An 11778-nucleotide genomic window follows, 5' to 3' on the forward strand; every position below is an offset into this window, starting at 1 on the left:
AGGAATACCATATTCTAATAATGATCTTCATTATGTTGTACCTAGATACTTTTTAAATTTTTTATTGTAAAGATACTGTACAGAGGGATTAAAGTTACATGAGCAAGGTATTGAGTCCATTTCCTATTGGGCTTTGTTACCCCTTCCTTTGTTTTTCCCCTACCATCCCTTTCCTCCCCACCTCCCCAACTTGTATATACTTGAGAGAGCTGAAGCCAGTTTTTCAATCACCACATTCAGCTGTCCTCTATTGTTAGGACCTTTGTTTCCTGTGACAAGCTTAAAAGAATTTACAGCAATTATAAAAGTAGCTAAGAAGTTGGAGATTATCCTTCCTCATAAAGTGTAAGAAGGAATCCAATGGGTCTCACAGAGTAAAACATACACACAATCTGTTCAGATCACTCAATTTTCTATTTATTTTCCCCACTTACCCATCCCTTACCGGCTCTTTGTCTTTAGAATCCCCAGCCTTTCCTACTTTCACCCTAGAGCTCTCTGTTGGGCCTCATCAACTCACTATATATCTACAATAAGAATCAAGTTCTCCCAGACATTCAGCATAATCATTTCACATAACATATGAACATCGCTTAAAGTAGCATACTGGGAGAAACATACACAAACCTTTTCCCCTTTAGTCAAAAGCAATATAGGAGAAAAGTCTGTGGGTATGAATGAAATGCAATGAAATCTTGCCAACTTGAGAGTTTAGATTTCCCTAATTATAATTGCTATTTTTTTTCCATTCTAGCTATTTTCCCTGAGATGGAGAAAATTTAAAAGAAATGTTTGAAAAAATGTTTGAAAAAAAGAGATGTTTGAAAATTTAAAAGAAAAAGAATAAGGTTAAAGATGGACGGAAGAAACTTAAAACTAATTTTAAATCTGCCTCTGCACCCAGGTGTGATATAAAGTAATAAATAAAAATAAAAAATTATGTTTGCTAGTTGAAGACCTCAGCCTTAACCAAAGTCCCGCCTATTTTTCCACATGAGCCTGGGCCAGATGGCTCCATGACAGTCGAGAGGTTTGAAACAAGGCAATCATTTAGTCCACAGCTGGAATGCACAGTGTTGCCCAATTAAATACCACTCTCATTTATTCCAATGGATCCCAAATAGATGGATTTGATCTCATAGGACAGGCAGGTTTTCTTTCTTCAAGTTGATAGAACATCAAGAGATGTTTGATAAAATGTCCTATGGAAATATACAATTATGTTACTGTGTATTGAGGTCACACCCAGCTTGAAACTCTTGTGTGAGGATCAGAAAGAGCAAAAGTGTCTCTGGATATTGGTGTATTAAGAAAGGGAGTCACTAGCAAAGGTTCCTGGAGGTAGAAAGGGCCATGCTGTATATAATACATATGCCTATATATACAGATATACACACATGTGTATACATATATGTATATATATGTATGCACATGTGTATACATATATGCATATAGATATGTGTATATGTATATATGTACCTATATGTATGCACATGTGTGCATATGTATATGTACATATATGCATATGTAATGTGTGTATACATACATATATAAATATATTCATAATAGCATATATACATATATACTATTAAATATAGATTATTTTAATTGTGAAAATACTGTACAGATGGGTTACAATTACATGGGCAAGATAATGAGTACATTTCTTATCAAGCATTGTAGCCTCCTCCTTTGTTTCCCCTTCCCATCCCTTCCCATCCTCCCCCCACCCCCCTCACCCAATCCTCCCCCCCCACCCCCACTCCAAAGTTGTAAAGTTCGTTTCGACATAACGACTTGTTCATCTCATTGTTGCAATGGGTCCACCTGTATCCCTATTTAAACCATTTGTTTTTTCCCTTCCCCTCCACAAATTATACCGACATCAAATACAGTCAAAGCAGGGGTTATACTGTGGGGGAGGGACATACAAAGCAACAAAGAAATAATCTTATAAATGTGTTAGAAACAATCACATGAAAGAAAAACAACATTTGAATACATATCTTAGGGTTCATTTCCTTAACATCACCTTATCTGTCCTTTTCTGCTTGACTCAGACATATATGAGATATTGCAAGTAAGGGAAACCATGGGACCTATGTTTCTTTGGGCCTGGCTTACTTCACTTAATATAATTTTTTCCAAGCCTTTCCATTTCCTAACAAATGGGGCAATGCCATTCTTTCTGATGGAAGCACAGAATTTCATTGTGTATATATACCACATTTTCTTGATCTATTCATCTACTGAGGGGCATCTGGATTGGTTCATATCTTAGCTATAGTAAATAACGCTGCAATAAACATAGTTGTGCTGGTAGCTTTAGTGTGGTCTTGTTTGTAAACATTTGGGTAAGTGCCCAAAAGTGGGATTGCTGGGTCATAGGGGAGCTCTATGTGGAGTCTTTTGAGGAACCTCCATACTACTTTCCAAAGTGGTTGAACAAGTTTACACTCCCACCAACAATGCAGTAAAGTTCCCTTCTGCCCACATCCCCTCCAGCATCTGTTGTTATTAGAGTTATTGTTTTTAGCCATTCTAACTGGAGTGAGGTGGTATCTCAATGTTGTTTTGATTTGCATTTCAGATGTTTTATATATAACATATAAAATACAATATATTATATAATATAATGTGATGTAATAAATACTTATATAGTACTGGGAGCTACTGGAAAGTTTAAAAATAGAGAAAGTGAGCCCAACATTAATGACTCACACCTGTAATTCTAGCTATTCAGGAAGCTGAGACCTGAGAATTGTGGTTTAAATCCAGCCCTGACAGGAAAGTCCATGAGATTCCTATCTCAATTTAACCACCAAAAGGTTACAAGTAGAGCTGGAGCTCAAGTGGTTGTACACTAGCCTTCAGGAAAAAAGCTAAGAGACAACATCCAAGCTCTGAGTTCAAGCCCCAGTACCACCATGAGAGAGAGACAGACAGACAGAGACAGAGAGACAGAGACAGAGACAGAGAGAGCAAGAGAAAGAGAATGTGGTTCATGTATTTAAGCTTCACTTTAGCTAATAAAAATGAATATTATATATCTGAGACAAGGAGAAAAGGTTAGATAAGTTGATGTTAAGCAAAATGAACCACAAGATAAGGACACAAGTGGTTTTTTCTTTCTTGCTATTGTTTCTAATGCATTTATAAGGTACCACATGATTTTTTTTGTTGCTTTGTATGTCCCTCCCCCATGGTATAACCCCTGTTTTCACTGTATTTGATGTTGGTATAATTTGGGGAGCTGAAGGGAAAGAACTAATTGTTTAAATAGGGATACAGATTAACCCATTGCAACAATGAAATTTATAAGAAGCTAAGTCGAAAAATGAACTTTACAATTTAGGCGGGAGGTGGGAGGGGGAGAATGTAGTTGTGGAGATGGGAGGGAAGGAATGATAGGGGAAAAACAAAGGAGGAGGCAAACAATGCTTGATAAGAAATCTACTCATTACCTTGTTCATGAGATTGGAACCCCTCTGTACAGTATTTTCACAATAAAAACCTTATTAAAAATAAATTTAAAAAATGAATGTGAGAAAGGCAATAACATGCTAGAAGACCAGTTAGGTGGCAACTGTAATAATTAAGTTGCAGTAATGGTGGCTTAGTTCCAGTGTGGGTGAGTGTAGCAGTTGATGATGGTAATAGATCCAGGTTATATCTTTTAGAAGGAAACTCAATAAACATTCTTTTTTACTCATGTTATTTACCAGTCATTTTGATTGTTGTATACTTTACAAGATTTTGTTGGGTTCCAAGTTTAAGGGTATAAACAGATTAAAATTTACTCGTGTATTATATAGTTGTTTCTCTGCAGCACTATGCCTGTCTCAGAAAAGCCATTAGTGTTTGCAAAGATGGGAAGTGAGCATAGAGAAAAGAAGAGTTAGAAAGGGTAAAAGAGAAGTGAGGGAGGGGAAGGAAAAAGGAGAGAAAGACAGGGAAAGAAGAGAAGGAGGGAGAGGAAAGAGGGAAGGAGGAAAGGAATGAAGAAGGTAGAGAGGGTGGGAGAAGAAAAGAGATCTCTTTCTGTAAGTACCAAAAGAAAACATCACTGCCTTTTGTTAATGCACAGAACAATACTTGAGATTTTTCAATATACATTCCATACACATTCTGTATAATTTAATAGAGTAATTAACTATGCATTCTCTAATTTCTATGCATTGCAAAACTTCTTAGAACCTTTCTAAATAAAAGCAAGTTTAATGTTTTTCAATATAGACTTAGAATTAAATCTATAATTTTCTTCTGCACAAAAAACCATTCATGTTCTTTTTCATAGCCAAATTTGTTTAAGCAAACTATCAGTTCTCTGACTAGGTCTTTGAATAGCTGGTTTATTTGTATGACTACTTGTATGACAGATTATTTTTTGAAGACGAAGTCTCAAATATGTCACTTTAAAGCTCAGGTAGTATCTAGAGAATTTGACTTTAAAATGAACCTAATTTAAATAGCCACCGCCATTATTTTTCTTACTATGAGTCACTGAAGTAACTATTTTAGCTCAAAATGTTGCCATGCTTTTCTTTTAATTGTGCAGAACTATCTACAGAAGATGTAATCAGAGGTTTGTAAAAGAAACCTTTCAATACCTCAGATGCAGCAACTCTCATGAGTTCCCTATCTATGGGACAGAAAACCAGAATATGGCATCATGGCAAGCTCCAATAGGACACAAGACAAGTTCATGCTGTGCCAGAGAGTCCCATTCTTTGCTTCCACCTTGAACTGTGGACAATTCACAACTCTGAAAAAAAAAAGTTCAGGTTCTGTGTTGCACTGATCAGCTAAAGCAACCTCTTTGCAGAAGTCCTAGTATGAAAATGCAAGCTTAGGCCAGACCAGAAAACATACTTCAGTCTCTCAAAAAAAGATGTACAGAGTTAAACTAGTAAACTTCCTTGACACTGGAAAAAAGGAGGAAAATTAGTCCTGGAGTAGTCTATGTTTTGACTCTGTTTCTTACTTCTACTTGCATCAAACTTGTTTTTGCTTTTTTGGTTTGGGGTCTCTGTCTCTCTGTCCTCTGTCTCTGTCTCTGTCTCTCTCTGTCTGTCTCTCTCTGTCTCTTTTTGTCTCTGTCTCTCTTACTCGTGTGTGTGTGTGTGTGTGTGTGTGTGTGTGTGTGTGTGTGTGTGTGCCAACCCTGGGACTTGAACCTGGGGATATGGATGTTGTATCGAAGCTTGTATTGCTCAATGTTAGTGCTCTACCACTTGAGCCACAACTCTACTTCTGGGCTTTTGTGGGGGGCTGTTAATTGGACATAAGAGTCCCCCAGACTTTCCTGCCTGAGCTGGCTTCAAATTTCAATCCTCAAATCTCAGCTTCCTGAGTAGCTAAGATTATAGGCATGAGCCACCGGCACCTTGTCAAGGTACCTACCTGTGTTACCTTCACCCTGTGGACAGTTGATTTTTATCATTGACTTTATATAAATTAACTACTGAATTTATCTGGATTGAATGAAGCAGTGCTTCACAGATTCCTGTCTAATAGATACTCGGAACCACATGAAAAATATAGCCAAAAAATTGCACCCTATACAATTACTGCCTTTCACATCATAAAGACTATGTTTCACCAAAATGTTCCCATTTTAAGTACTTACTTTTCTAATTAGTATACACAGAAATACTGAAAAGTACATAACCTTGACAAATACATAGCTGGTTCACAGTTCATTTATGACAGGGGATGGAGTCTGTTGAGAGTAGTGGATATATTTACTCTTCTGAAGTACAGGAGTGAGGACAGCAAAAAAAGAAAGAGAAAATCACGGCAAAAAAAAAAGCCTCAAGAATGTGACTTTCTTTTGCAACATGGCAGAAATTAACCTGTCTCTCCAAACATTGGCTGTCAGGCTGGGGAGAAGAACATGATTTTGGCTTGTTCCTAAAAAAGAATAACACGAAAAATATGACATAAAATGGAGCAGTCTGGAAATGTGGTGCTATTTACTAGAACAAGCATTTCATAGTCCTCATAGAGCAAGAAAAGCAACCTGAGTTACAATCCAGGCTTTCGTTTTCAGGATGCAAAAGCAACGAGAAATAGGAGAAGAAAGTGTAAGAAAGGCAACTGTAATAAAAATGAGAAAGAGAGTGAATTGAGAAGGGGCAGCCTCCTCTCACCCTCAGCTTCTGCCACTCTCCAGAGACAGAGAAAGTCAATTATATACCACAGCATCACCTCACGCAATTCGATTCCCTGGCTGACCTCTGAACCTCCTTCCTGGCAGGATATCTTGACAAGTTGCCCTGCGCATCAGCAGAGAAAACTTTCACTACCTGTAGATCCAGGGAAGCTCATTAAAAACACTCTGAGCGTGGCACAGGGCTGTAAATGACTTGAAAACCCTCACATTTTTCTCTTCTCTCTCAAGTTGTACAGATCCGTTATAAAGCTTTACCACAGAAAGGGGAAGCATAATATCCATTAAAATATCACAGCTTTATCAAGCTGACAGGTATTGTCCACCACACACACACACACACACACACACACACACACACACACACACACACACACACACACACACCACATTTTCTGATCATTTCTATCACAAAAGACACAAGACAGAAGAAAGGAAAGAAAGGAGGAGAGGCAAAGAAGACAGAAGAGTGAAAGAAAAGAAAATCCTACCTATTGGGTAAATAAAATTGTGACAGTAATTAACCAACTAACATTTACTGCACTAATTAGTATGCCCTAGAAGGCCTGGATATATGCTCATATCAGTTAAAGGCACCTGATATGACAGAAAAATGTCTACATATCTCACATCAAAAGCATCTCTTTCTCATTCTTCTTCCTGAGTTGCTGCACTGAGCACAAGAGTACATGAAGGAAGGTAGAATAATTCATTACTTTGTCTCCTACTGCTCTGTATGTTCAACATTCTCTGAATAAATACAAAATCATAAATTAGCTTGTAGCAAAACAGAATTAATTGAATGTCTTAAGTAGGATCATCAAACCAAGGTTTGAGTTAATTTATCTGCCTAAGATTTTTGTTAATGTGGTTTCAGCTCATTAAGGTGAATGTAGATGCTGGAGATGGGACATTATTAGACAGAGAAGGGGAAAATATAAGACCAGAAAAACCTGATCTCCTCTGTTCTTGGAAGAGAATTTCTTGAAGGCTACCTAATGTGTGCTATAATCATTGAACAATTCTCCTCTGTATAATAATCTATGATTGAAAAAGGAGGATCTTTATATAAAGATATTTACACATACAAAAATTACCTTTTATTCTCTGAAGAAAACATTGCCAGGACAGCAGGATATACAATGGAAGGAGTGTCTGCAACAGCACAATACTTACATAAAACTCTCTCTCTTTCTCTCCCTCTCTCCCTCTCCCTCTCTCCCTTTCTTCCTTCCTTTCTCCCTCCCTCCATCTCTCTCTACATATATACATATACACCTATATAAGGGAAATGTAATACATTCTATGTGTGTGTGCATGCATAGAGAAGGAGATATTATTCTGCTTGTTTCACTGCATGGAATATTTCAGGCACTAAGCAAAACAAAACAAAAATGTTTCCTTGCAAGAAATAACTGCAAGGGTGTGGGAGATGATTTTCCCTTCATTTCCAGGAAAGGAATCAATTATAATCGGTGTTCTTCCAGCACAAAGACTTTCCCACAAGAGGATTTACAAGTTGTCTGCTGGACCCTGATCAGCCAAAAGGTATACAAATGCTTAATTTTGCTCTTACCTCCATTTTCTTGATGATGACAATGATGGTGATGATGATGATTAGCATAAATTAGTTGTACAAAGGTTCAGTTTTGTTTTGTTCTGTTGTACCAGCCCTGGGGCTTGAACTCAGGACCTAAGGACTGTCCCTGACTTTTTGTGCTCACAGCACAAAGTGGAGCCACAGCTCCACTTCTCGCTTCTTAGTAGTTGAAGATAAAAAAATCTCAAGGACTTTCCTGCCCAACCTGGCCTTGAACCTCAAGCCTCAGATCCCAGGCTCCTGAGTGGCTAGGATTACAGATGTGAGCCACCAGCGCCTGGCCAAAGGGTTACTTTCAACATTTCCATATATTTATGTATACATATACATATCATCATGTTCATAATCACCCCATCATTTTTCCTCCTCCCACTTCCCCTCCCAAATGAATCTTTTGCAGTTTCCTAGTTTCCTTTTCACATAATGCACATAAAGTATTCCAACTATAATCACCCTCCACCCTGTCTTCACCCACCCCTCCCACTATACCTACACCCCACATGTTTCAACTTTCTATTCCGTTTGGCTAAATGGCATGTTAGTTGTTCAAAGGTTTATCATAGTATCTCACACATGCATATGCCATCCTTTAGTCATGACAGCTAATAATAATAATAATAATAATAATAGATAGATAGATAGATAGATAGATAATGGACACATAGATACATAGATAATAGATAGATGAGAGATGAGCATGAGGCCTTAATTTCAAACCCCAGTACAAAAATAACAGGTGACTCACACCTGTAATCCTAATCCTAGCTACTCAGGAGGCTAAAATCTGAGGATCAAGGTTCACAACCAGCCCAAGCAGTACTGGACAGGAAAATCCATGAGACATCTCCAATGAACCCCAAAAATCCAGTGCTAGATTTGAGCACAAAAGTTTAGGTACAGTGCCCAACCCCAGAGTTCAAGTCCCAAGACTGGCAAAAACAAACAAACAAAAATATTAAAGAAGGAAACAAAACATTATCAAGACTAGATAGCCAGAATAAAATATAACCAGTTAAAAATCTGGTAGGTATAACCAAGGTCAAGTTATCAAACCTCCAAACTTCCATGGTTCTCTAAACTATAGAGAATAGGTGCATCTGCAGGATAGACTTGCTGTAAGCATTAGAGGATGTATTCCAAGCTAACAACATAACATCTTCCATGTTGTAAGTAGCCCATAGATGTCAACCACACTATTTTCACTATTGACTAGGTAATTTATCAGGTCTCACTTCATTCAGCTTTTTAGTACACTCCAAGAGCCTACAAAGGAATGGATGTTCAGTACTTCTAGGAACTTGGAACAAACATATTGATATTTTTAAACGTTCTATAAAACTTTAAGGCAAAAAAACTAAAGACTTAAACTAAAATATCTCATAACTGGATACTTTTCATTTCTCTTCAGTGACAGAAGCAGCTTCATAGGCCAGAGACCTGTAACTCATCTGACTCATGATGCGTGCATTATGCACAGCTTCAGAGAGTCACAGCTACCATATTTAATTCCAAAGCAGCCTTCGTTGGAAAACCATGTACAAATTCCTACCATTTGAAAGGCATGATACCAACCCTAAGTGTGGAATATTATGCCAAACTATTCCTTTATAATTTACCACATTGCCTTTTTAAAACAGCACTTTCAAAATTATCTTATTTCCATGGAGTGGGAATCGGAGTTAATAGGAATTTCTAAAGTTGACTCTCTTGAAAAGGAAAGAATGAATGTTGTTATTTGCCAGTGTTAGAGATGACCTTGCCCAAATGATGGAAACAAAAGATGGTATATTTGGGGTGAATTTACATTTATGACTGGCTAAATCTTCCTCTGGTGCCTCTGTTCTCCTCTCTGGTGCTATGAGAAGGCCACTTTGGTTTTGCTGCTTCCACTCACATCCGAACAGAGCTGCAATAACAGCAAATGGTCCTTGGAAATCACAATCACATTAGGCTGCTGTTCAAATAGCTTTTAGGGTTGTGATAATAGGAGACATTCCTAATAACTGGTGACTCTATGAGACCCTGCCCAGAAGGCTTCCAAATGGCAGCACACAATTTAAATTTTAATCTGGAAACAGTGGAAATGATGAGATTCCAGCTGGGGACCTTCTGGTCTGAGGGCCGGTGTTCAGCCTCCCCATTCAATGAACCCCAAAGCTTTGCTGAGTTGATGAGTAAATGCCCCCGGTCTTCCCATTCTTTTCCCCTGCATGATCATCTCCCACCTGACTCCCAGGAATTCAGAGACTGTCATGGAGCCCATTCAAGTATCCTCTTTTGTGCTTGATGGAAGTGAAATGATGCTTCTATCTTTCTGACAAGTGACAACTTCCTGAACTCTTTTCCTTCCATGTGCTGAGTGGGTTTTGAGGCCCAAGTGGACCTTCCAATGAAAGTTGGCAGATGCCTGTGATGAGACAGGAGGAAAACGCTTCAGTTTTTTTCCTACAATAAGCAATAGCCCATAGGATAATAACACAACACAAGTTAAACAGCTAACAGGGACATTAGTGGGATCCTTTCAGCCTGGAAAGGAACAGCTGGCTATGTGAGTGATCATTGCATGTCATTACTTGGGGAGTCCTCTCCCCAACTTATATTTCCTGTGTGTTTGGGCAGTGACCAGGCGGCTGATGAGAGTACGGTCATAGCATATCAGAGGCAGAACCCAGTGTTGTCAGGTTTGATGATACCAGCTTCGATTGCCAATGCGCAGGGAGAAGGGGGAAAGTTTCCAGCTGAAATAAAGTTGGGAAGAAAAAAAAATCAAAGACTTTTCTAAGACTTCTTTTTTAATCTCTAACTAAATTAATTTTAATAGGAAACTTTTTGCTCCCAATTCGCATCAGTGACTGCCAACAATGGTGATTTGTCTCTCTGACTGGGAGTATAAATCCAAGGAAAAGATGAGCACTTCTACCTGGATGTCTGAAATTCTCACAGTGCAAACTTAGCTGTCTCCACTGGGCTCCATTAGGAAGCCTATTTCAGTACCCCAAGACCCCCAGCAGCAGAATTAGAAAGTTGTTTTGATTTTTTTAACACACACATACACACAGGAGCAAATTTCTGCAAGGTGGAAATGGGAATAAAAACCAGTGTTTTGGAATTTCTTTTTCTTTGCAGATAGTCATCAAATGAGGTACAATATTTGCTAACAGAGGGTAATTTGAATTATCCACGGATAGTTCAAAAACACAAAGAGTTCATTACCCAGATATCTCTATTTAAAATAGATTTGCTTTTGTTCATCAGTGCAGTGCACATGGCTGGGAAATGGCAAAATGCCAGAATGAAACTGCTCCTAATTTTCAGAGGAGGCCACCAGCTAATTACACAGACTGCAGGTGTGAAGAGAGACGCTCAAAGTAATCAATAGCAGTAATTAATCTGCTAGACTGGAGCTAAAGAGCTAACAGCTGGACATCAGAAATGGACACATGCAACAAGATCAGCAATAATTACCTCTTTAAATATTGAATTTCCATAGCAACAATTAGGCATATAAATAAAGGCTGGAAACCAAGGCTTTGAGGCATGACACTGCATGGCAAACACAACATTCCCCAAATCAACCCTTTTAGTAAAACACCAACAATATGCTTGGGCTGGGTCGACCCAATTTCTAGGATTGGAAGAAGCTGAATGTAAAACTCTTCCAGTTAGGCTCTTTGGTCAGTCTGTCACTGACCACTGGATGTTCAAGTCACAAAGATGGCCCTAGAAGATTGCTTTGGACACACCAGCAATACTTTGAGCAAGACAGTAGAGCTCCCAGCTTCCAGACACATTTTTTTCCTTTCGTGAAACACATTCATAATATTCAATGTGCAGATGTGAAAAGTCAAGTAACTTGAAGGGTTAGATGGGGTTTGGAGAGATGGAAGTGAACGATGGAAGTGGAGATGCCAATCAAGGGGCACTGTACTCATAAGCTGATAGGTTGAATTGAAACCCTTTTGTACAATGACCAAAAGATACTAAAAGCAACCAAAAGAAAATGATA

The sequence above is a fragment of the Dipodomys merriami genome, unplaced genomic scaffold (genome assembly GCF_024711535.1).
Source record: "Dipodomys merriami isolate MVZ:Mamm:240054 unplaced genomic scaffold, mDipMer1.0.p SCAF_16, whole genome shotgun sequence".
Taxonomy (NCBI): domain Eukaryota; kingdom Metazoa; phylum Chordata; class Mammalia; order Rodentia; family Heteromyidae; genus Dipodomys; species Dipodomys merriami.